The sequence below is a fragment of the Wyeomyia smithii genome, chromosome 2 (assembly GCF_029784165.1).
Source record: "Wyeomyia smithii strain HCP4-BCI-WySm-NY-G18 chromosome 2, ASM2978416v1, whole genome shotgun sequence".
In the NCBI taxonomy this organism is placed as follows: domain Eukaryota; kingdom Metazoa; phylum Arthropoda; class Insecta; order Diptera; family Culicidae; genus Wyeomyia; species Wyeomyia smithii.
The window spans coordinates 201972260-202000083 of record NC_073695.1 but is presented as its reverse complement, the minus strand read 5'-3'; the positions used below and the strand labels follow the sequence as shown (position 1 = coordinate 202000083).

The 27824-nt window shown below is 37.8% G+C and overlaps 1 protein-coding gene across 2 annotated transcripts in view; it reads left to right on the top strand.

The window, feature by feature from the left end:
• The first annotated feature begins 10048 nt into the window (after positions 1-10048).
• Positions 10049-27824, top strand: part of LOC129722687 (substance-K receptor-like) — a 102915-nt gene continuing 85139 nt past the window's right edge. Inside the window, exon 1 of one of the 2 annotated variants that reach the window (XM_055676346.1) lies at positions 10049-10537. The gene's annotated coding sequence lies outside the window, so the exon portion shown is untranslated. Of the gene's footprint in view, positions 10666-27824 lie in introns of both variants that reach the window. The other variant, XM_055676345.1, reaches the window with a different exon arrangement.

Sequence of the window (27824 nt, the reverse complement as noted above, 5' to 3'; positions counted from 1 at the left end):
GTATTCGGTACACGACCAAACAACATGCTCGATGTCATGGTAGCCATCGCCACAAACACAGTGATTACTGTCTACAAGCCCTATACGAAAGAGATGCGTGTTTAACGTGTGGTGATTGGACATAAGTCTGGACATCACGCGAATGAAGTCCCGACCTACATCCAACCCCTTGAACCATGCTTTCGTCGATACCTTAGGAAAAATGAAATGTAGCCACCGTCCCAGTTCATCTGAGTTCCATGATGATTGCCAACTGTTGAGTGTTCTCTGACGCAAAATGCTATAAAATTCATCATAAGCAATTGGTCTTTCAAAAATATCGCCATCAATAGCACCCACCTTAGCAAAAGAGTCAGCCTTTTCATTACCCGGAATCGAGCAATGAGAAGGGACCCACGCTAAGGTAACCCGGTAATTTTTATCTGTTAAAGCACTTAAAAACCGCCGTATTTTCCCCAGGAAATACGGGGTGTGCTTCACAGGCTTCATCGATCGCAGAGCCTCAATGGCACTGAGACTATCTGTGAAGATGAAGTAGTGGTCTGTGGGTAGGGTTTCGATGATTCCAAGAGAGTACTGAATAGCAGCAAGTTCTGCGACGTACACGGAAGCAGGAGCATCGAGTTTGTAGGAGGCGGTAAAATTTTCGTGGAAAACACCGAAGCCAGTGGACTCATCTAGATTAGATCCGTCAGTGTAAAACCTTTTATCATAACTAACATGTTTGAACTTATTCGAAAAAATCTTAGGGATCTCTTGGGGCCGCAATTGATCCGGGATACCAGAAATGTCTTGTTTCCTGGTGGTGTCGAAGAATATAGCATTATTAGAAGTATCTAAAAGTGCGACATTGGAGGAATCGTATGAATAAGGATTAATATCTTGAGCCATATAGTCAAAATATAAAGTCATAAATCTGGATTGAGATTGAAGGTCGACCAACCTCTCGAAATTTTCAATTACTAATGGGTTCATAACTGTGCATCGAATTAGCAACCGGTAAGAGAGATTCCGAGAACGATGTTTCAACGGAAGAATACCCGCTAGCACTTCAAGACTCATCGTATGGGTCGACTGCATGCAGCCCAAGGCAATACGCAAACAACGATATTGTATCCTCTCTAATTTTATAATGTGCGTGTTCGCGGCGGAGCGAAAGCAGAAACAGCCGTACTCAAGAACTGACAATATCGTTGTTTGGTATAACCTTAGAAGGTCTCCTGGGTGAGCACCCCACCAAGTTCCGGTAATCGTATGAAGAAAATTAATCCTCTGTTGACATTTTTGTGTCAGATACCTAATATGACAAGCCCAGGTGCATTTAGAGTCGAACCAGACCCCGAGATATTTAGCGACTAAAACCTGAGAGATCGTTTTACCCGTTAGTAGGAGCTGCAGCTGAGCTGGGTTATGCTTCCTAGAAAAAACGACCAACTCAGTTTTCTCCGGAGAGAATTCGATACCCAGCTTAAGAGCCCATTCAGACAAATTGTCTAAGGTATCTTGCAATGGTCCTTGCAGATCGCTAGCCTCGCTACCAGTAATGGATACAACGCTATCGTCTGCAAGTTGCCTTAGCGTGCATGAATTTGCAAGACATTCATCGATGTCATTGACGTAAAAATTATATAAGAGAGGACTTAAACATGAGCCCTGGGGAAGGCCCATGTAACTAATTCGGGAAGTTGTCGAATCGCCATGTGAGAAATACATATGCTTTTCTGACAACAAATTGAGCAAAAAGTTATTCAGATTTAGTGAAAGTCCCTGCGAATGAAGTTTCGCGCTTAAAACTTCTACAGAGACAGAGTCAAAAGCCCCCTTAATATCCAAGAACGCAGAAGCCATTTGCTCTTTTCGAGCAAATGCAAGTTGAATTTCAGTAGAAAGCAACGCTAGGCAATCGTTCGTCCCTTTGCCCCGGCGAAAGCCAATTTGAGTATCTGAAAGTAAACCGTTTGTTTCGACCCATTTGTCTAACCGTAAGAGGATCATTTTCTCCATTAATTTCCGGAGGCAAGAGAGCATCGCAATCGGCCTATATGAATTGTGATCAGAGGCAGGTTTCCCGGGTTTCCGAATAGCAATGACTTTTACCTCCCTCCAGTCATGCGGAACAATATTTAGCTCAAGAAACTTGTTGAACAAGTCCAACAAGCGTCTTTTTGCAGAGTCGGGTAGATTCTTCAACAGGTTGAATTTTATTCTATCTAACCCTGGAGCCTTATTGTTGCACGACAGGAGAGCCATTGAAAATTCCAACATCGAAAATGGAGGCTCTTTCGTAGTTACTATAAACGCGTCGCGAAAGGTTTTCTGTTCCGGTACAGAATCCGGACAGACCTTTTTGGCAAAATCGAGTATCCAGCGATCTGAATACTCCTCACTCTCATTCGAAACGTCACGGTTCCGCATGCGCCTGGCGGTATCCCAAAGAGTGCTCATCGCTGTTTCCCTCGACAACGCGTTTACGAACCGCCGCCAGTACCCGCGTTTTTTCGCCTTTACTAAGCTCTTCATCTGCCTGCCCAGTGCCTCGTACTTTCGTAGTAGGTTGACAGTGCCGTACTCCCGGTAGTCCTTATACGCCGCGGACCTTCGCGCGTACAGCTCAGAGCACTCTTTGTCCCACCATTTGTTGGGAGGGCGTTGTCTAATCGTTACCCCGGGTATCGGTTTCGTCTGAGCTTGCGCCGCGGCGTCGATTATCAAGCCAGCTAAGAACGCGTATTCTTCCTCCGGAGGAAGTTCCTCGTGAGTCTCGATAGATTCCGCTGTAATAGACTCATAACGCTTCCAATCAATATTACGTGTAAGGTCGTAGGAAATATTGATTGGGTTCGGGGGAGTTGAACCATTAACGATTGATATAACGATTGGAAGATGATCACTACCGTGGGGATCGTTGATTACTTTCCACTGGCAATCTAACGCAAGTGATGTCGAGCAGAGGGATAGGTCAAGCACGCTTTCACGTGCTGGAGGATTAGGTACACGTGTCGCTTCCCCAGTATTCAAAAGTGTCATATTGAAGTCGTCGATCAAGTTACAAATTAAAGAAGATCGGTTGTCGTCGTACAGCGACCCCATAGCGAACAGTGAGAGTTAAAATCTCCCAAAATCAAAAAAGGTGCGGGAAGCAATTCTGCTATATCAAGGAGTTGCTTCTGTTCAATCCGCGCGGATGGGGGAATATATAACGAAACAAGGCAAAGGTCTTTTCCATTCATATTCGTTTGAATGGCAACAACTTCAATATTCGAGATCGAGGGGAGGTCGATTCTGAAAAAAGAATAGCACTTTTTGATCCCTAAAAGTACCCCTCCACCGTGTGAGTCTCGATCTCGACGAATGATGTTAAAATCGTGGAAATTAAGTTGGTCATTTGAATTGAGAAAAGTTTCACAAAGCGCGAACGCATCACAATTGTATGTGTTTATCAAATGTGAAAATAAATCAAATTTGGGGATGATACTTCTGCAGTTCCACTGTAACACAGTGACAAAATTCCTAACCTCTTTCAACGTATTAGTCATCGAAAGATACGATAGCTGAAATGAGGGGCCAAGTTGCTGTGAGTTGCTTCAAAAAGGTTTTCACTGTTGGGAGAAGGGCAAGAAGAATGTTTTGAAGGGGATCTGGTATGTTGAATGTTTTAAATATCCAGTCCACAATATCAGAGAATTTTATGAACCCTGTTTCTTTTATGTCTTCTGATCGAGAAATGGGTGCACGAGGGGTTTTTGGTGCCCCAGGAAGCGGTGGGTACTCCTGGTTTGATTTGAAATTAAAACCGGGAGGTACTTGCTTCGGTTTTTCTTCACCGCTTCCTTTTTGTGTTGTCTTATTGGTCATTCCGCTAGGGGTTATCTAACGACCTTTACGAGAAAGATTAGGAGAGTTGAGCATTCTCCTCTTCCTAGATCCCTCTGGCAAGGCATAGGAACACCCTTTGACGGGATCGTCAGATGTACCCTCATCGGTTGGCAAAAAGGAAAAGATGTTTCCTGTCGAGGGTGGCTCAGCCCTCTTAAGCATTTCTGCAAAAGAGCGCTTTGATCGTTCCTTAAGGGAACGCTTAATTTTTTCCTCGCGCTGTTTGTACGCGGGACATGCCGGAAGGTCATGCCGAGTTCCCTCGCAATAAAGACACTTTTCAGTATCCCCACTGCAAGAGTTCTCAGCATGATTGCCTCCGCACTTGCTACATCGTGTATTGTTGCAGCAGTAGGTGGCTGTGTGACCTAACTGCTTACAGTTTTGGCAATGCATGACCCGCGGTACGAACAGGCGTACAGGTAGACGAACCCTGTCCAAGCGGACGTAGTTCGGCAGCGCGGATCCGGCGAATGTTACTCGGAAGGAATCCGAAGGGAGGAATTTCTTCTTCCCTTCTTCAATGGATACTGAATGCAATTGCTTGCAATCCAGTATCTTTACACTTTGCATCAAGGGATTTTTAAAACAGCCAACTCCATGACGCAAAATGTCATCGACAGTGAGATTCCCCTCGGTAACCACACCGTCGATTTCTACATCCTTGGCAGGGATGTACACGCGATACTCTCTCGTGAAGAGCTCGTAGCCAGCAATTTCGTTTGCTTGCTTCAAGCTACTCACGACAACTCGCAGTTTGTTCGGCCTCACCTTCGTAATCTCGGTTACGGCCGAAAAATGTTTTGCCAGGTCTTTGCCAATTTGAATAATATTCAATGGCTTCTTTATGGGCCGGAAAAAAACAACGTAGGGACCGCCAGCGGCATCTGGGTAAGCTTTTACCCGTACTTCCGGTACTCTTGGTACAGGACTTGGCAAAGGGGAGGGCACAGGGGAAGGTAGGGGTGAGCTGATGGGAGAAATTTCAATTTCTTCCCCGTTTGTTTCCACCTCCAGGAAAAGTTGCACCTGCATGTCGTCCATTTTGCGGGAGCGTTACGCTCTACCGCACACAAACGATAAATATTCGAATATGGGGGGGGGGTTCAAGTAGTTGGTGTTAAATTTTAAAAACAATTTTTCAATCTACAATGAATCAAATAAAAAAAAAGACAGTAATACTAATACTAATAACAATAGTAATAATAATAATAATAATAATAATAATAATGATAATTATAGTAATAATATTAATAATAACAATAATAATATCAATAATAATATTAATAATAATATTATAACATAGTAATAATATTGATAATAATAGTAAAAATTCTAAAAGTAATACGTCACCGAACGTCTAAGTCACGACCTCACGGCTGATAGTAGAATTAATCGAGCGTCTCCGCAGAACAAACAATGACGCTCCAGCTTCGTGTTGAGACGCAGTGGCCGTGTCCTACACGCGACCTTGTAGATGCCACTTGTAGTTGACTTCCACTCGCTCGATCGTATGATGGTCCGTGCTGCTAGCGGGGTAACAGCGGTGCGGGTGAATTATTCTTGCTGATATATCAGCTGCGTATCGAATCACTGGCGGGGTAGCCTGCCCCTACCAGTGTGCAGATGTTTCTGCCGATATATAACAGGCTATTGTTATCGCGGAGCACAAGAACTAATCGACAAAAAAACACCCGTACGATAACTTGTGTATTTTGCGAACTCAAACGGAGATAAACAATTCGCGTCTAATCGAGACGAAAGCAAAACAACGAATGGTGGATATGTGAATGTTGCAGAATGGCCAAATACCATTCAAAATGTTTTTTTTTTCAAAACCGAGATGATGTCAAAACAGACGCCATTTTGATATAAAGCATGGCTGATCTCGGTTCCTCTAATACAGCCTAAAACGGCCAAACAATATTTCCAAAACCGGATGATCCAAGAGGGCAACTACGGATTTTTGGAAAATAGCCTTGAACAGTCGAGCACCATCCATTATGGATATTTCCGGAATCGGGATAATGCTTGGAAACCGGGAACCAACTCCAAATGTCATTTGAAAATCTTTCCAATACAGGTACTTCCGGAATCGAAAATGAACTTCCGACGCCATTTTGAAATCCAAGATGACAACTTCTGGATGACACAATATGCATGTTCTTGAATCGGTATGGTGCTCAAACGCTTAAATCTGGGTCAATATGGGTACAGATATTGATCGTTTTAACGTCACCCGCTTTACAACGTAACCTTTCTTACGTAAAATTTTCCAAGAAATACGATGAAGTTATCAAATATAAAATAAAATTGGGTTAATTTTCCGAAACATGCAAATTAAGATTTCAAATACAAAAATAAGATCTATCTGGCCACACTTCCGGACAAAAATAATATTTTTTCTGGATTTTTTGCTTTACTTTTTTCAACGTCTTACGTCTATGAACTGTAGGAAATAGAAAAAAAGTGGTTTTGACGAAAATATGCGTTGTCTTGCAAAAAAGGGGGGGGTTCCAATCGACACCAAAATTGGGATTTTTTAAAGTGACACTGGATGAAAAATTCCCCCAACTTAAGGTAAAACCTCATTGAATCCAAAAATGGCTGACTTTGAGTCACCACTTCGAATTTTCGAAAGCACAAGACTCGGAAATAGTTAATGCGTTCCATGTGAAAATGCTATTTTATGTTTGCTGTGGTGAAGCAAACATAAAATAGAATTTTCATAGGGAACGCTATGAGTATTTCCGAGTCTAGTGCTTTTAAAAATTTGAAGTGGTAACTCGAAGTCGGCCATTTTTGGATTCAATGAGGTTTCACCTTATTAAGCAAAACCTGTGTTTGTGCGTATTGGTGGTCACTTCCTATGGAATTATGGGTCATTCATAAATTAATAACATAATTTGTACCACCATATAACACCTATTTTAATTTAAAAATTCAAGTTTTATGTGTAGTACAGAGCATCTGTAAATGCTTGAATGACCAGAAATCTCTTCAAGCTAATCTAGAATAAACATTTGGCAGCAGACAAAACATAATAGGTATTTTCCAAAAACGTTCGTTATTTATGTCACTTTTAGGTATAATTTCTGTTGTAACAAAAAATTCGCTATTTTAGACGGTTTTATGTCTTCATATCGTTCGTAATTCGGCAACTAGAAAATGTTTAACAACATCAGTGGCTAATGAAATCATGACAGAGTTGTCATGAAAGATAATTTATTTGTCAAGTTCGAATCGTACCTAACTGGCAGGTATATATGCGTTAAAATCGGTGACCACATTTCCGCATTCTTTTCCGTTTGTTCCGGCGTTCCGTAGGGAAGTCACCTTGGACCATTTCTATTTCTGTTGTAATTAACGATGTTAACTTTATTCTAACGTGTTACAAATTATCCTAAGCCGATGAATCGAAGTGGTTTAATCGTGTAAGCAACCAAAGAACGCATCGCAATTAGAAGCCTTCACTGACTGGTGTCAACTCTGTCCTTAAACGTATCCAAATGTTCAGTCATCTCGTTCAGTCTCAGGCGCTTCAAACTCCATTCTAACTTCTCTTTGGCAGGCATACACTTGAAGCGTGAATTGACGGTGAAGTACCTGGGGATCCTGATCGATACCAAACTGAACTTCCTTCTTAAATCCAAGATGGCGACTACTGGTTTCTGGAATACAGTCTAAAATAGTTCGGGCTGATGCCTTCACGACAAAAATCAGCCTCAGATTACAGTTTGAAATCCAAGATGGCGCCTTTGAGTGTTTGAAAACAACATAAACGGTTAAATACCATCGAATGATTCGGATAAAGAAGCAGAAAATTATTTCATGATGTCATTTTTAAATTCAAAATGTCGCTTACAGTTTCTGTAAAACAACCTAAAATTGCGAAATGCAATTTCTACACAAATATTCCCGCTTTGTGCGTGCTTTGTGTGCTTTTCTGTCAAATAATCGTCATTAGCAGGAAGTTTTAGTTTTCTCATTTCATTCGAAGGACACGGTGGCTGAAGCGCATCGAGTGTTAAAAAAAGTTTACGGCAATGCTCTAAGTTCATGATTGGTTCTATCATTTAAACGGCGGTAATTTCGATGCTGACGACTGTCCGCGTGAAGGGAGGCCTTCGGAGACGCTGAATTGGAAGAATTGCTCGATGAGTATTCATGCCAAACGCAGAAACAGCTTGCTTTGGTATTAGTAATCACCTGCCTAGCCATTTCCAAGAAAATTGCATGCTTTTGCAAAATAAAGTTGAATTTTTGTTAAAAACAACCAAACCTTTATTGGTTACCAAACTTATATTTAGAGTGATAATAAAATTCAAATATGATTTGATATTATTTGTCCATAACAACGTATTTTCAGATCAAAAAATGAACAACGATATGCAATTGATATGTAACTATGTGATATTCTGTTCTAATAAGCCATTCCAAGAATTGCAGCAGGGAAAACTGAAAAAGTTTTTTGAAAAGTCAGCTTAAAAATTATTTTTACATCCTCTACATTTAGTTAACCATAATTGATAAAAAATTATAATAAAAAAAAAAACGTTTTGGGTTCCTAATAATAACTTTGCACTGCGCAATGTTCAAAGAAAATAAAAGTCATAATTCAACTAGCGACACAACGTCTTTTGCCACACAACTGCAATAAAGTTGTTCATAATTACATCACATGCAATAATTCTTCCATAACAATATGGTTTCCATCAAACTCAATCTCTGTTAACCTTTACCTGTCCAAGTTTTCGTTCACTTAGTGGTGTTTTATTAGCAGATAGTAAAAGTAATGCATGTTTGCTTGCTCCTCTTTTTAAAACCTTCGCCTTGACCTTAACCATATTTAAAACAATAACTTGGATTTAAAATTCATAGTTTCTAGCGAAAACTTAGTTCTGCCTTTTACCTCTGTTACCGACAAAGAGTTATCTTCCTGGAATTAAAATGATGCAAAGTATCGATTCACACCACATAAAATTGATGGGCCATCTGCCATGTTAGCACTCGTGATGGATGGATCGATCGCTGGGTGGGTGCATGGATTGCAGATCAATAGTTTTAAACGCCAGTTAACTTCGTTTTACGACCGTCGTTTTATTAGTTACCCATTTACGAGCACCGCGCTATATCTACAACCCAAGGCAGCACCTTCCGGTCATTCTTCAAAAGAAGTGGGTCCCGCTTTACAGCCACCACAGTTTAGTAGTCCGCAAATGTTAAACTAATTGCAAAGCCATTTGCATTCACTGCATACAAACACAGCTCGCTTCGGTACATGTGTTTGGGGCTTGCTATAAAATCGATTGGAATTATTTGCATCTTAAAAGTTGCTATTAACTGGATTTTCATCAGGCAGGAAAATTCAATGCCAAAATGGTGTTGAGAAGATTTTTCGAATTGGAAGAAAATTTAATTAGTATTTCTAGTTAGGCAAATATTATTACATCTGAATTAGCACTGTGCTAACAATCTAGAAACTGTTCCCAATTATTCGGAGATAATTAAGTTTATTTCATGCTATCGATTATATTTCTGATTTAATAATTACTATTTTCACCTCTTTTGGTCGTCTAATTGCAACGCACTAAGTCTTAACCTACACAACTTTGTTTAGAAACCTTCCTAACAAGTTTTCCTACGCAAAGCTTCCTGGAACACTGTTCAATACTACCAAATTACGTGTACAAGGTTTCACAAAGGCATTCAGCATGTTAGAAAGTTTCTATCATTCATCTCAGCTATGTTCGAATGGATAAGCAACAGAGTTTTATTCCCGGAAATAGAAGTAATATTTATTCGCAGCAAGCAATCCAACGCAAAACAGGCAGGAAAAACTTCACTCACAATTTCCTAACCTACCTTACACTCTTTTTGAATAAAAGCGCGCCAAAAACATTATCTCCTCTCACGAGAGCAGAGTGTAAACAAACCAATTCCCCAGTGTGGAGTTTCGTACCCGACAAACAAGGTGCACGTGGTGTTTTATCAGTTAGTTGCGAGAAAAGAGAGAAATGGGAAAAGTCTCCAGTTTTGCACCCACTTCGTCCCTGTCTATGATTTAATCACGAGCCAAGCCCCCGATACCAAGGTACCGCCACGGCGCGGCCCAGCGTCAGGTCCATTCATAATCTAACCGGATCCCGGATAGAGTTAGTACGAAACGGGCCGCCACCGGGTTCAGTCGCATTTTCACTAGCAAGGAAAACGCGCGCGCAATACCGGCAGCTTCGGTTGAATCAGAAGCTGTTCCTGACATGCCGTTGACCGTTGGCCGGAAAGCAGTCACGCGAATTTTCTGGCTTGATTCAGAGTGGGGTACCAAACCACGGGAGATTAATGTTGTAAGATTAGATCGAGTGAAGTTGTCAGTGAAAGAGTGAGTGATTACTGTGATGTTCTAATCCCAAAAACGGAGCTTCGTTGATGTTGGATTTGCTGTATTAAGTTCAAATTCAGTGTACCATTCGTGAAAGGATATGGAAACGGGTGCTGCCAGATACACTGCCTGTGATCAGAGCGCATACCGAAGATCTATAAATTTCGTGAACGTGTCCCTTTGCTTTTGAGGTGCTGCAAAATTGTGATAACAGTTTGTGAATGGCTGATGGAAAGTGAAAGTGAAAAGTTAATTCACATTTTCCGGCGTTGCAAAAATGTATGTGTGAGGAAAGTGGCTCATTGATATTGAATTTACTGAAATCCGATCGGACGGATTACGAAATACGTACGCCAGAGCAGTTGCTGATTGTACAAACCAGAGATCGTGCGAGGAATAAACGAAAGGTAGTGAAGTTTGTGTTGAAAAGTTGATGTTTTATGATGCATTCAAGATATGACACAGAAACCAACATTTTTCGGATATTGGAAGTTTTTGTGGAAACTAAACAGATAAAAATTTAATTGGATTTTTTTTCCTAGTTTATAGTGTTTTGATTATTAATTATTTTTCTATCAACAAAACAATGCTCTGAGCTTTTTAATTGAAGGATAAAACATTTTTTTAATTAAATGACAAATCTCGAACTCCTTTACCGTGGTAGTTGGGAGTGGTATCAAAATAATTTTTTTCACAGCACCTAACCAACTAAAATTCGAAATATCTAGAGCAAAAACTAGTTCAACCGTGGTCTAACAATTCACTGTTCCTTTAATAAAAACAAACCACGTGAACATTTAGATTTTCTCGGTTACGTCTAGACCGATTCGAACCGATGAGAATTTCTTCTTTCACTTGGCATAATTTTTTTTGTTTTTTCATCTGCTTCATAGTTTTGCTTTCGTCAATATTACTTCGATTTTTTTCAAGTTTTGATGTTCAAAACTATGCGAAATAATAGCATTTAGTTTCCAAGTTGTTGTTATTCGATTTCACTGACAAATACATTTCACTGATTTTAAAACGAACAAATTTTAAAGATGCAACAGTTTTGATTCAAATGAAGTCCCCATTTTTCCCATTGTCACGTTCCGTTCCAACATTGATGACCCCTCTTATTCCATCTCATCAATCAAAAAGTATCAACTTAACAATCCAATCAATTCCACAAATAAAATTGATAAATATAGAAAAGAACATAATTCATTCACCATTTTATCCATCTGTCATTTTTCCACGGATTCCCAAAATGGCCTCCAATTGCTATGATTGAATATGCCTCAGTAGGCTCAGGTGTGCCAAGTGATGTTTTTTTTCCATTTCCACGTCGTTTTGATTCAAACACTTGACTTGAGCTCATCAAGAAGATTAAGTAAACCATTTTCCACTTTAATTTTTTATTTTCAAATATTCATTATGTGGCAGTACACAACTTCATACCACACTTTACTCATTTTCTATTGACTTCGTGGTTAAATTCAATTCCCATTCTATAAAATTGTATGTCCCATTGATATGCAAATATATGCTGAACATTGTTGCCTTTTAATTACTACAGTTTTTAGATAATCAAAAAAAATCTGCGGTGAAATTTTTCGTGACAACATTATCTACAACTTTGCTGATGCTTTCTCTTAAGTGTGAGACTGAAAAATTAGCAGTTTTGCAGCATGAGGCTCCGAACGAAAACATATTGTCATTCTCTGAGGCTTTTCATGTACTAAATTTCTTCTGTAAATAGTATGTCAATACAACCAGTATTTGGAGATTTCACTATTTTGAGCCCTCGCACCACAGTGTAGTGTGTAGTTTTTGTAAAAAAGGTTTATATTTTAATTTGAATTTAAATTCTTTTTGTTGTCTTACTGGTATGTTTCTTTTCTGGAGGATTAAATTACTGTCTACAACTCTGCCGTAGATTTTATACCAGAAAACCGGTCTGGGTCTATTTTTTTTTGTTCCTCATTTGTCTATGATCAGAACCATCAATGGTTACCTATTCGTTTGTAGTTTTTATTTGAAAAATAATTTTGTTAATAATGATATATCCTTTCGAGATAATTCATTGTAGAAAAATTTTCGATTAATTTTCTCAAAAAAAGTTCGTTTCACGGTATATATTTTTTTGGAATGACAAAATTGTCCAACAATTCATTCTGGCTCTTAAAATTCTTGTTATCATTAATACCATTTTCACATATTAATCTGGATTTAAAAAATACCAATTGCTCAAAATGACATTTTTAGACTATAGAAAACTATGGGCAAAATTTTACCTACCTAAATGATCGAATAAAATTGTTGTCCGTTTTTGTGGAATTTCACAGAAGCGTCATAGCTGAAGAGAGAGTAATAGTATAAACCTACTTAAATGCTCGTAATCCGTTATTCCCAGGGGGAATCTATCTGTCAAAAATCGTGTAACCAACATATTCGGCAACATGGTGTTTGTTCCTTTTGGTCATGAAATTGATCGATGTGAAATATTATAGAATTGGAATGTTTTTCATCAAAACTCGAGAAACCGCGGAAAACTTTAATGAATGTTGTTTAGCTATTCACATTTTTCCCCCATTATTGTTCATAGTTACAAACATCATGGACCAACAAACGTCATGGACCAGAGTTGATCTGCGACAACACACACATATATGAAATTTGACAGCAGTGAATCCCCTCTGGTTATTCCCTTGCTAATACTTCTTATTATTTTTGAAGTAGAATACTTCTCTCAGGAAGTTCGGCTACATAGAGATGTGAAATGAAAATCTAAAACCGAAAAAAGTGAAAAATATGTCCAATTTCAAATGCTCATAAATCGGTTAGTATTCGATGGAATTCCTTCGTTCTTGCAGCAAAAATATTGGAAAATCTTCTAAGATTCTTCCCAAAAGAAGATAATTGTAATTTTATTATTCACACCAGGGATGTTACGGATGTGATTTTTCAGACATCTGCAGATGCGGATGCGGATGCGAATATGTGATCACGGATGCAGATGTTGAAGCGGATGTCAATTTTCATGCGGATGTTCCGCATTCGCGGATGCGGATGCGGATATCCGTAGCATCCCTTGTGTTATATTTTGCTTTTTTCACATAACCATGCCCCACCCCATTGCAAAAGTTATTTGGGCGAGCAATCAATACACCAAGGAAAATTTTTCTGCAATATTTTATGAAGTGATATTTGTTTTCAATATCCGCATGGTATGATGCGGATGCGGATGCGGATATGTGATTACGGATGCAGATGTTGATGCGGATGTTCCGCATTTGCGGCTGCGGATGCGGATATCCGTTACATCCCTAATTCACACTATTGTGCTACTGAAAATAGTCATGCCTTGTCAAAACGAAAAATTCGACTTCTGATTGGTCGTTATATGATTGCTTCCCAAGTACGGTGGACAGAAACATATACCTTGCAATTTAAAACATGCTATTTGGCCTATATAAGAGCCTGTTTCAGCCGAAGCCGCTCATAATAGTTCTAGACAGCGACAACAGCAGTCGTCCTCCCCTAGCAGCAGCACTTCGGATACCAGCGATGGCGGAAAACGGCCACAATTATGGCGTAACAATTGATAGCGCACTAGTTGCAGCGGATCTCAGCATCGATAGCGGCTGATGCAGTGAGGCACTTTAGTGAAATGCAGTCTCTGTGCGATAGTGGGCACTAGTAAATGCATTCAATGAAAAGTTGACTCATTTTGACAACACGTGAGCCTTCTAGTTCTGAGTGTTATATCAGCATTTCATTGTTTACTTTATCACAAGGAATACTTTATTCGCCCTGTCAGTGATAACGCAAAGATGTGATCGGCATCTTATCCGATACTAAAATGAACAACAAATTGTCCTTTTCAGGATGAAATAAAAACTTGATTGAAGAGTTAACATTTTCTAATGAGTTAATTCACATTTCAAATTTGTGAGAGCTATAAATTTTAATTCATCACCTTGTCTCAAAACGTACTGAATTATCTTCTCCCTCAGTCATGAGTACGACATCCGAAAAAAATTCATCTCAAAATTTAAAAATTGTCAAGCTCTAACCATGACAAGCAACTTCCTATATTATTGAAAATGGTCAATCCTTGTTGAAGCGCGAAATTTTAACAAGAACAAGAACATTACTAATTTGACAAAAAATGAGCAAATTTAAACATTTTTTTTTTTCAATTTCAGCAAATATAATATAAATAATAATTAATTATTTTATATGGAAAAATACGAGTTGCTCTTCTAAATGAAGCCAGAAGATATTTTTCCAATTTGCCCATATGGTCGGTGTGCGACCATATGATAGAAAATGGCGCTTGGCTCGGTCTGGTCGCACGCCGACCAGTTCATAGGCGAGTTATAGTAAAAAACCCTGTTGCACTTTGTAAAAAGAACGAAATCGCGTTCGACCAGAGTAAACCGTAAACAAAGACATGGTATCTAAATAACGTGATTGTTTGTGATTTAAAAGCAAACTTTGCGATTTATTTTAATCAGTAACTGATTTCTCCGCTTCGGACAGCTCGTTGATACGACTGTCATCAGAATTAGATAAATAAACAGCCAGGTCGTTTTCGTAGAGCCGAATTTCGTTTCAATGGGCACATCACTTTTTTTCAAGATCTTGTTGAGCCAGACCGAACCAAGTGCATTTTATTTTCATTTGATATATTTCAAATAATATTGAATTTTTTTTTATAACAAACGTCAGGACTGGGTCAATATACGTTAAATCAATAAAATTAGACAATACCCGCTTCAAAATACCAGAGCATTTCATATTGATACTATCTTAACACTTAGCACTTGGTGCGCTTTGGCACCAGGAAATAGAGCAACAGAAATAAAGCTTTGCTTGTCTATCAGCTGTATAATTTCTTATACAGATTGGACTAAGAGATAAAGCAGCGTTGATATCTATGTATTACGTTTGACTAGTGAGAAAAATTAGCTTGTTTAATAGACAAGTTGATATGTTGTAGAAAATACGTTTGACCAGACCGAACTGAAGACCAACTTTTAACATTTTTGTTCGACCAGAGTGAACTGAGTGCATATCATTCGCTTCTCTGCTATCGCCGAGAAAGGAAGCATTTTTCAACTTTCCGTTAGCTGATCACCCGATAAAACAATACAGCTTTGTATTCGGTCGGTGCGTTAATCGCTTGTGCTTTTCGGTGCCGGTGCGGACTAGACATTGGACGGCAGCCGGAGAAAAGATTTCGACATTGTGCGCAGATCCGTACGTTGAACATGACAAAATAGAGTTTTTTGTGGAACACCCCTCCTTAAAATCAGTTTTTTGTCTATAATTTCGTCTGTAATGATATTCTGCCTGAGCAAGAAGCTTGCGAAATTGAAATGTCCGAAAGTAAAACTATTCAAAGTGAAATTTCTGTGAAAATGGAGAAAGTTCCACCTATTGTGGTAACTATTGCTTCTGAATTTAATATTTTTAAAAGAGAACTGTCTACGTTTCTCTCCGACGTCGAAGTTACTTATCAAATTGGCCGAAGAGGTGGATGCCGTTTACTGGCCCAAACATTGAAAGATTGGAATCGTCTTATTCAGTATTTAACTGAATAGATGTATAATTTTTTTACATATGATACGAAGAGCGCCAAGCCGTTCAAGGTCGTATTGAAAGATCTCACCAACGATCAAACCGTTGATGAGATCAAAATTACTTTGACAGAAATACTTGGTATAGCCCCTACCCAAGTAATTCTGATGAAACAAAAATCACGAGGCGAAAACAGTCAGCGAACTGGAATTACCCTTGTAAATTATTTAATTCATTTTAACCGCAGTGAGGTTAATAACTTAAGTTTTTTTTAAAAAGCACATGCTTTATATAACGTGCGTGTAAAATGGGAATTATATCGAAAGTTTGGCGGAGGTGAAAAGCATATCACCCAATGCCGTGTTTGCCATTGTGTCGGTAGTTCGAAAATGACCGCTAATATGGGTAAGCAAAACACGCTAGAAAATAATTGTACACCTATTACCCCAGCTAATATTGCTACCGAAAATATTTTTTCTAATGTCAACTGCCTGGGGCCTATTACGGCAGGTAAACTTTCTTTTCTGCAACAAGCAATGTTCGATCTTATGAACGCCATGTTGCAGGCAAAATCAATGTTTGAAGCCATCCAAATAGGTACAAATTTTACAATTAAAATTGTTTCTAATTTAAAATTAAGCAATGATTTCAAATAAACCAATCAAAAATTTGAATTGGAATGCTCGCTAATTGAAGGCCAATGAGAATGAGCTTTTTAATTTTTTAACAGTAAATAATGTGCATATTGCAATCATTACTGAAACATTTTTAAAACCTAACAATAAATTAAAATATGATCCCAATTACGTGGTTCATAGATATAATAGGATTCAGGGCTCCGGCGGTGGAGTTGCAATTGTTATTCATCGCCGAACCAAACATCGTGCTCTTCCCTATCTTGAGACGAAAGTTATTGAAACTTTGGGAATTGAAGTTCAAACTGAACTTGGGATTTTATTTATTGCCTCAGCATATTTACTATTTCAATGCACACGCGAGCACAAAAATTATTTTAAAGGTGATTTACAAAAACTCACCAGAAATCGTTCGAAATTTTTCATAACCGGCGATTTTAACGCTAAACATCTTTTATGGAATAATTCTCAAAGTAATTCCAATGGAAAAAATTTATTCAATGATTGTTCTTCAGGATACTATTCTATTTTGACTCCGAATAGTCCTACATGCTTTTCTTCTGTAAGAAACCCTTCAACAATTGATTTGGTGCTAACAGATCAAAGTCATGTATGTAGTGATTTGATCACACATGCTGACTTTAATTCTGATCATCTTCCAATAACTTTTTTTTTTATCACATGAATCAGTTTTAAACCCTATTAGCTCTGTTTTTAATTATAACAAGGCTAATTGGGAAAGATACAAAACTCATATTGAGAGAAATTTCAATAATGAGCTTGATTTGCAAAACGAAGTGAATATTGATTCCGCTTTGGAAGCATTAAAATGTGCAATTGTTGATGCCAGGAATTATTCTGTTCCAAAGGCTCAAGTGAAATTTGATTCACCAATAATTGACGAAAATCTTCAACTTCTAATTCGTTTGAAAAATGTCCGCAGACGTCAATATCAACGTTCTCGTGACCCTGTTTTTAAAACTATTTATGAAGATTTACAGAAAGAGATTAAACATAGATTTACTCTTCTGAGAAATCAAAATTTTGAAACTAAAGTTGAAAAATTGAAACCATATTCAAAACCTTTTTGGAAGCTGTCTAAGATTCTTAAGAAACCTTCAAAGCCTATTCCAGTTTTAAAAGATGGTGAACGTTTTCTTGTATCCAATGAACAAAAGGCTCAAAGAACACTCAGCAGTTTGAGAGTGTTCATAACTCAAATTTGATTTTTGTGAGTCCAATTGAAAATGAAGTCACACGTCAATTTGATTTAATTTCTTCCCAGAATTTTTTACCTGCAGAAATAATTGAAACTAACTTGAATGAGATTAAATCAATTATTAAAAATTTCAAAAATATGAAAGCACCTGGTGACGATGGAATCTTTAATATACTAATCAAACATCTCCCTGAGAGCACAATGGAATATTTAGTGAAAATTTTCAATTGCTGCTTCAAAATTGCATATATTCCCAAATTATGGAAAAATGCAAAAATTACTCCAATTTTAAAACCGGATAAGAACCCAGCTGAAGTTTCCAGTTTTCGACCAATCAGTTTGCTTTCTTCAATAAGTAAACTGTTTGAGAGAATTATTCTTAACAGAATTATGTCACACATTAACGAAAATTCAATTTTTGCAGATGAACAGTTTGGTTTCCGCCATGGGCATTCCACAACTCATCAATTGTTCAGAGTTACTAATATGATACGAGCCAACAAATCTGAAGGTTATTCCACTGGAGCTGCTCTTTTAGACATAGAAAAAGCATTCGACAGTGTTTGGCATAAAGGTTTGATTGCGAAATTGCAAACTTTTAATTTTCCAATATTCCTAATCAAAATTTTAAAAAATTATCTTACTGATCGAACTCTGCAGGTTGTCTATCAGAATTCAAAATCTGATAGATTTCCTGTCAGAGCAGGTGTACCTCAAGGTTCAGTCTTGGGTCCAGTCCTGTACAATATATTCACTTCAGATCTTCCTGGTGTTGAACCATTAGAACCTATTTAAAATAAAATTATTAACAATTTTCGACAAAAATCGTTGCAGTCCTCAATTGCTACGATAAGCTCTCTTTATAGCCAATAAGTTAGCAATTAAGTTAGTTGTATGTTTACTTCCCCTTTTCTGACAAGTAGGTTTAAATCCCTACGAATGATAAGTCCTAATTGCGAAAGCAAACAAATCCTAACAATTAAAATTACAAATTTCTAACAGTGTTGAGAAGTCACCATTTGTGATTGGACACACATACTCATTATTTACTAACTAGTTGGCCCGTAGTGGCTAGCCACTTTCAAATGAACTATAAAAAGTGGGTATTTAATCTAAAATAATAAATTATTTTTTTGGAATATCCAGTTGAAGTTCAAGATGTAACTATGATTGCTTGATGTAACATTGCTTACTCGATAACGAATCTTCATCTCGCTTCTTATACGGATCCACTGCACAGCTGTTTTTTCCAATATCTAATAACTCTCCATTATTTGATTACTAGTTGGCCCGTAGTGGCTAGCCACTTTGAAATGCATTTTGAACTATCAAAAGTTGGTATTTAATCTAAAATGGATTTTTTTTGGAAGTTCAAGATGTAACTATGACACTATCGACAGTTCGATGCGTATGGCCTGCGCTGGTTTAAAACTTAATTAATTATCTAAACTGCGATAAATCCTTCGTTCAGTAGACCGTGGATTAATTGCTTACTCGAAAACGAATCTGCATCTCGCTTCTTATACGGATCCACTGCACAGCTGTTTTCTCCAATATCAAAAGACTTTTTCTCCATTATTTGATTATTTTCGAATAATTGTTTTCTAACGATTTAATTTTTTTGTAAATTTCTTAACTTGAATAATAGTTCATTATCTCAATTGTTTGATGTTACATATGTTATATTCAAACTAAACTTACAAAATAACTAAAAATGAATGTTTTTGAAAAAAACAAACAATTTACAAAAACCATTGCTCATGAAAAAATACTGGATTGCGCAAAAAGATATTCACACATGTAAAAGTTTGTCTCTGCAATTTGTTGTTAACAATAGCAAAGCTTGGAATAACGAAGTACTGTCCTCTTTTAATCATTGATGTGAAGTTCAAATCCCTCTCTAATAATCCGATATAACTTCACTCATGATAAATGACGCGTTTCATCACAGAAACCTTTTATAGTGTTGCGTAACAATATAACAATCCATCACCACCAGCTTTGTCTACTTCTTTGTTTTCGTCTTCTTCTACATAAGCAAACAAATATTATTTCATAAAAAATAAAAAAAAGGTTTGCTTACTGAAGCGCATTTGCAGGATAGTAAATAAACCTATGTTTAATTTTCAAAACATTGAAAATTTTATGTCGATATATCAAAATATCTTAAATCAAAACTGTTGATCAGATTTTACATAATGTTCAAAAATAATGGCCAATAGCTAAACCCGATCCCGGCGCAGAGAAATCAGTTTTTACCTCAAAAAATGAACTTCAAACTCTTATTACTCATCAACTATAAACATAATTAACACTGACTGTATTGCAAATTAAAGATCAATCTGTACCTTACTGAATAATTTCATCGTGAAAATTTTCAAGTATAATTGTTGAATTTGAATCAAAGTTTGAATGTCACTCGTCGGAAATGGGTTTATCTTATACTCTAAGTTTTTTTGAACCAGCTAAAATGTTCACGTATCAGTAAAATAGTTATCCCTTTCTCCGTACATCTTGAACGTCGTATTATACTTAAAGAATTAATTTGGGGTACAATATGTGCCGCATGTCTTGTGTAGGTTAAATGTCTTTTCTATTTTTAAAATTATCGAAAAAAAATTATATTGCTTTATCTCTGAGTACAACTTCTTGAGAACATTTTTGTAAATTTTGTTAGAGCTTTGAGTAATAGGGAGAAAGTTGGATAGATTTCAAGAGCGGCTTGTCACGCGCCATAAGCTAAACTTGAAACTCGATATGATTTTCTCGAGCAAAAAGGTTTATAATCCCCATTATTTTCTTGACTTTTTCAAAGTCTATCCTCAATGAACTACAACAGGTACTGCCTTATTCCATCACTTAACAACCTAATTTTGATGGTAATGCCATGAAATAACAAAACTTATTGGACCTGTGACTATAAAATAACGCTCATAATCAACCGACAGTGGTTTGGCTAACTTTAGATTTCATTTACATGCTTGATATCTTTGATAGTGCCTTTCTCACATCCTAAAATTGCCTTCCGCCCTTTATTACGTTTTTGGCGGTTTTTGTCGATGCACCTGCATCAGAACCTATAGCCATGTGCTAATTTAACACGTGTGCCGAATATTAGTTAAGACGCAGTTAGCTTTGATTTCCTTACGACTGGTTTCATACCAGGCGAGAGGAGGTGAGTGGAGGACTAAAAGCAAAGGTAACTTGTAGTCAGGACAGGAGTGTTTGCGTTGCTACCCACAAAAAAATAACAAACTTTAGTGTACCTCAGCTTCAGAGTTTGCTTGGGAAAAAAGCAATTTGAGTAACTATCGTTTGTCGTACGCGTGACTGAAAGACAAGCAAACTATATATATTCCGATATTTATCATAAATACTTAAGCTGCTAACAAATCCCCCCCTTAAAAAAAAGTCTAACTTCTGTCATTTTGAAAATGATGGAAAAAATCATCAATCTACATATCAAATTATCATATTTGAACAGTAGACCATTGAGCAAATTCCAGTTTGCCTACCAAGCTGGTAAATCAACTGAAACAGCACTCCACACGTTGGTTTCAAAACTAGAGAAGTCTTTTGACACTAAAGATATCTTACTGGCAGCTTTTCTTGATATTGAAGGAGCATTTGACAACGCTTCCCATGAATCTATAAAGAAAGCAATGTTAAATCGAGGGTTTGACATGTGCATCTCGAACTGGATACTTGCTATGTTAGACAATCGGTTAATCACAGCCAATTTAGGAAGATCAACTTTAACGACAAAACCAACACAACAAGAGGATGGCCGCAAGGAGGGGTTTTATCTCCTTTATTGTGGTCTCTTGTAGTCGATGATCTTCTTAACAACTTAACAAACCTAGGATACGAAGTCATCGGATTCGTTGATGACATTACTATTTTAGTTAGGGGTAAATGCAGGTCTACTATTACTAATAGAATGCAATCCGCTCTAAACTACACACTCAAATGGTGAAAGCTGGAAGGACTAAACGTCAATCCTTCTAAAACAGTCATAATCCCATTTACAAAAAAGAGAAAATATAATATTGCAACTCTTAAGTTGGGAGAAACACAGTTGGTGCTATCCAAGAGCACTAAGTACCTAGGTGTAATGCTCTACCATAAGCTCAACTGGAATGACCATCTAGAGTATGCAATCTCAAAGGCAAACAACGCTCTTTGGGCTTGCAGCAATACATTTGGCAGAAAGTGGGGACTCAAGCCGAGGATGATCCACTGGATATACTCAGCAATAGTGAGACCCAGAATAACATATGCTTCGCTAGTGTGGTGGCCCAAAACCACACAAATATCAGCTCAGAAGAAGCTAGATAAACTACAACGTCTGGCATGCTTATCAACAACAGGAGCAATGGCCAGTGCACCATCCAAAGCCTTAGAAGCTCTTTTATATCTTCTACCCTTGCATCAATATGTACAACTTGAAGCCGAAAAAGGTGCTCTTAGGCTCAAACGTGTTAATTTTTTTCAGGAAGGAGATCTACAGGGACATTTACGAATCCTCAAAAATTTCCAACTGAACACCTTAAAAGACTAACTTCAGTGTTCCTTTCAAAGTGATTGAATCCAATCGCACCGAATGGGAAGAAGGAGGTCCTAAAGTTCGTCCAGGATCAGTCATTTTTTATACAGATGGCTCTAAAATGGGCGAGTCTACAGGCGCTGGGGTAACTGGACCAGGAATAAATATATCAATTCCAATGGGACAGTGGCCCACAGTTTTTCAAGCCGAAATAAAAGCTATTTTAACATGCACGAATATTTGCTTAGCTAGGAAATAAAAGGATGCCAATATCTGTATTTTCTCAGATAGTCAAGCAGTCCTCAATGCATTAAAAGCATTTACATGCAAGTCGAAGTTGGTATGGGATTGTGATCCTGTTTGAAATCTGTGCTCAGAGGCTGGGAATCCATAATGATTGATGCCAACTGGAGGGCTTACTCCAAAGCAAGACAGTCTAAACTATTCATTACACCATGTAATAGAATCACACGGAACCTACTCAGTATGAATAAAACGGATCTGAGTACGTTAACTGGCTTACTGACTGGACACTGTCCGAGTAGGTATCACCTTAAAAAAATAGGTAAACTGACAGATGACATATGTCGTTTCTGTAATTCTTAAGTTGAAACCTCGGAACACTTACTATGCCAATGCAGCGCATTGATTCAGCGAAGACTGCGTATTCTTGGAAAAGGTGTCCTTACGCCTAACGAGATATGGTCTGCTGAACTAACGAAGGTAAGGAACTTCATCAAAGAAGCCATACCTTCTTGGGGTGAAATGCAAAGTCTGGGGGCGACTATCACTCATACCCATAGTGATGGAACGAACTGACAGTGTATATAAAGTAACGCGGAGTATACCACAATATATCTAACTAATGGTAGCAGTGCTCATAGGCTCCTACAAGGAAAAAAAAGACTTGTTGCGTGATGAAGTTGACAAACATGCTGCCACAGGCAATGGTAATAGGAGAAAATCTACCCTTTGATGAGATTGAAATTGCATTCACCGTCCAGTGAATTGCAGTTATTTTTGCCAACGTTGCATAGAAGTTCAGTTGGTAATGCGACCAATCTACCCATAGCACATATCTTCATTGTTTTTCCTCTTGCTTGACGAGATAGAGAAAAAATACTCGCATTCAAACAAATTTCCGTGTTCTTGATGGCTTCACGCTTAGGTTGTCATAACGGGAAACCGGAAGAAGTAGAAAGCTTCATTGAGAAATATTCGCCGTTTCAGTAATGGCGGATTACGCTTCAATTTATTTTGTGAATTTGTATTCATCACAAGTAATCCCACGGTTCAGAAAATACAATTAGCATTTGGATAATACCACGAAAAAGCTTTATTTGCATTCGATTTCCCTCGTTTGAGAAATGGCAAAAATCTTGGCGATTATTATTCATTATGTGTGGCATAACGCTCGCAGATTTCTGCGAAAATGTCTGTTTGTTTTGCCCACGCCCATTAACAGTTTTTACGAGGAAAAATTAACATTCCAGTGCCACTCTGTTCTATCAAGAACAATTTGATAACAGGCTGTTTTCACTATAAAGATTTTTTCTGCACAAATATGTAGTGCCTGGCGAGGCTTTCAGTGCAATTTTTGTCATCATTCTAATAGATTTTTATGAAATATGCATTGCAGTTTTTTCCGAGTTTGTCACCGAACAGTAAATAAAATAAGTTAATAGGATTTTTTCTTACATAGATATTATTCCGTAGGGTGCCTTCATAAAAAAGCGCTGACAAATGTTAGATTTTCTATTTATTAACATACTTTCCGAACCATTAGTGAATTTTGCTATCTTTGAAAAATGTTTTCATCAGAAAAAGCAAAACATACTTCGCGAAAATGCTTCATTAGCCTTAATTAAATTGTGACATAGTTGCTGCCAGTCGCTGACGGAATAACAGGCATATTACTTTTGTTTGCATTGATAATTCAATATTCCAAATGAACAGAAGGCTCCCTCACTGTCAGGGCAGCTTGCAAGTACGATAAAAAGCACGTTCAGCCTTCTGAATCAATATATAGCAGGTAAATTATATATGACTGGAACTAGATATCGATTGCTTCATCACGTCATTGATTATGACTACATATTTGATTATCTATGCAAACTAAACTAATAGACATGCCTTCAGGCCAGTAATTGGCAGCACCCTGCCAGAACTTGTTTAGGACTAACGAAGCAACTTCGCAAACCTTGCCGCAACCGTAAGCATGGGCTTGTACTATATGATACTAGCTAACCCGGCAAACTTCGTCCCGCCTATTTTAGTGTTTAATTTAATAATTTTAAACATTTAAAACTCATTGATTCCTTGCGATTGGTTTATATCGTTTGAAATGATTGGTTTTATCGGAACGACAACATCCTCGACTTTTGGCTCTTGTACATGACCTCTATTCCGGATATATATTGGGTGCATTTCAGTTATTTTCGTTGTTTTCCAGAAACTGAAAGTGGTCATCTTCGAATTCAAAATGGTGTCCAGGGTCAATGCTTGGCTTCTTTACATCATTTCGATTACGGAAATATCCATATGTAGTAGTATTCGGTTATTTACGGCTGTTTCCCAGAAATTGCCATTTTTCAATTCAAACTGGTGTCTGAGGTCAATTTTTAGCTTCTTGCATCATTCTGGATCCGGTAATACTCATAGTGGGTGGTATTTGGTCACTTTGGGTTATTTTTCAGAAACCGTAAGTCGCCATCTTGGATTTCAGAATGGCATTTGGAGACAAATTCTGGCCCCTGAGCGTCATTCTGTAAAAGAAACACCCATATTGGGTGTTATTTGGTCATTATCGGCTGTTTTTCAGAAACCGGATGTCACCATCTTCGAATTCAAAAAGGTGTCTGTAGTCAATTCTAGCTCCTGTGTATCATTCTGGTTCCGAAGATACTCATATTGTATTGAAATCGGCCATTTTTAGCCGTTTTTCAGAAACCGGAAGTTGCCATCTTACAATTCATAATGGTGTCTGAGGTCAATTTTCAGCTTCGTTCTCGTTCCAGAGATACTTATATTGGGTAATATTTGGTCACTTTAGGCTGTTTTCCGAACACCGGAAGTCGCCATCTTACAATTTAAAATGTTGTCTGAGGTCGATTTGTGGCTTCAGTGCATCATAGCAATTCCGGAAATACCCTTATTGATGGTATTTGATAATTTGCCGCTGTTTCTCAGAAACCGGAAGTCGCCATCTTGGATTTCAAAATGGCATTAGGAGACAATTTTTGGCCTCTGAGTATCAATCTGGTTGAAGAAACACTCATATTGGGTGGTATTTGGTCATTTGCCGCTGTTTTTCAGAAACCGGAAGTCGCCATCTTGGAAATTAAAAATGGCATTAGGAGACAATTTTTGGCCTCTGAGCGTCAATCTGGTTGAAGAAACACTCATATTGGGTGGAATTTGATCATTTTCGGCTGTTTTCCAGACAACGGAAGTCGCCATCTTGGATTTAAAAATGGCATTAGTAAACAATTTCTGGCCTCTGAGCGTCAATCTGGTTAAAATAAGACTCATATTGGGTGGTATTTGGTCATTTTCGGCTGTTTTCCAGACACCGGAAGTCGCCATCTTACAATTCGAAATGTTGTCTGAGGTCGATTTGTGGCTTCAGTGCATCATAAAAATTCCGGAAATACCCATGTTGGGTGGTATTTGGTCATTTGCCGCTGTTTTTCAGAAACGGAAAGTCGCCATCTTGGATTTCGAAATGGTATTTGGAGACATGCCAGAAGAAGGAAGGGTGTCGATCCACTATGGACATATTTGTTACCTCTAAAAACATTCACATACCAAATTTGGTTGTATTTGGTTGATTGGTTCTCGAGCTGTGCGAAATTCGTGTTTCATTTGTATGGGACCCCTCCCTTCCAGAGGAGGGAAGGGTGTCGAATTAACATGGTCATATATATGCTAGTCCTAAAAACATCCACTCGCCAAATTTGGTTCGAGATGTGCAGAAATTTGTGTTTCATTTGTATGGGACCCCTCCCTTGTAAAAGAGGGAGGGGTGTCAAACCATTATGAATATATTTGTTACCCCTAAAAACATCCACCTACCAAATTTGGTTCTATTTACTTGGTTAGTTTTCGAGATGTGCAGAAATTAGTGTTTCATTTGTATGGGACCCCTCCCATTCAGAAGAGGGAAGGGTGTCGAATCAATATGGACATATTTGCTACTCCCAAAAACATCCACATGCCAAATTTGGTTCCATTTGCTTGGTTAGTTTTCGAGATGTGTAGAAATTTGTGTTTCATTTGTATGGGACCCCTCCCTTGCAGAAGAGGGAGGGGTCTCGAACTATCTTAGTCACCTTTCCCGGTCCCTAAAACTCTTATATATCGCATTGAAATTATTCAGTTTTACTGTTATGTTTGAGGGGTAAATGTCATAAATTTGTTATGCAGAAAACATCATTTTCGGAATACCGTAGCAAACACTAGAGACATAGACAAACAAATTAAAATTGAAAAAAAATCACAAATTTGAATATCAAAGTGAATGACAAATAGACAAACAATTTAGGGTGTCATGTTATTCAAATGTCATGTTTCTTAAAGCATTTTCTTGAAATGAAAAAACAAACACTTACCAACGCTTTTCTTTTTATCGAGACGCCCAAGGGATGGACAGTTATAAGAAGTAAAAAGGAAATTATTTTATTCGCTCTTTGGAGACAATCGGGGCGAAAGCTTTGCAGCATATCCCATGATTATCTATTTAAATGGCAAGAAATTACACAGAAAGCCACTCAAGACACTACAGAATTGTGCAGGAATATTCTTTGTAGTGAAAACAGCTTTTTATCAAAGTACTAACGATAGAGAAAATGTTAATTCTTCCTCGTAAATACTGTTAACGGGCGTGGGCAAAACAAACAGACATTTCCACATAAATCCGCTTGCGTCATGCCACACGTAATGAATAATAATCGCGAAGCTTTTTGTCTTTTTTCACACGAGGGAAATCGAATTAGAAGAAACCTTTTTTTGTGGTGTTATCATCAAGCTAATTATTTTCACTGAACCGTGAGATTACTTGTAACGAATACAAATTCATATAATGATTCAGTGCTAAATCTGTCATGAATAGAACGGCCCGCATTTCTCAGAAAAGGTGTTTCCCTTACCGACATGGCACGTATTTATTCAGTTCCTTCCCTCTTTAAATTATGACTAGCGTGACTCGTGCCAGAATTTCAAGCTGCCGAGAACACGGAAACTTGTTGGAATGTCAAGTAGGGTAATCGCTCCATTATTCATCTCAACAGCTTGGTGCACCTATATTCATCTTATTTCTCTCATTTGTCCAATTTACCGTCAAATTTCTACAAATTTTTGAAAATAAATCTATTTGCTTCTCGATTTTCTCAAGTGGCTGGAAGTTTTACGTTGAAAATAAGGAAAAATTTGTCGATAAATTGATCAAAAAGGCGTGATGAGATGAATATAGGTACTGAGATGAATATAGGAGCGGTTACCCTATTTTCTCCCTCTCGTTGGACGGACCGAAACACGACCAAAGTATGTGCTGCCGGTAGATCGGTAGCCTTCCTAGTCGAACTTCCTCCACACAGTACC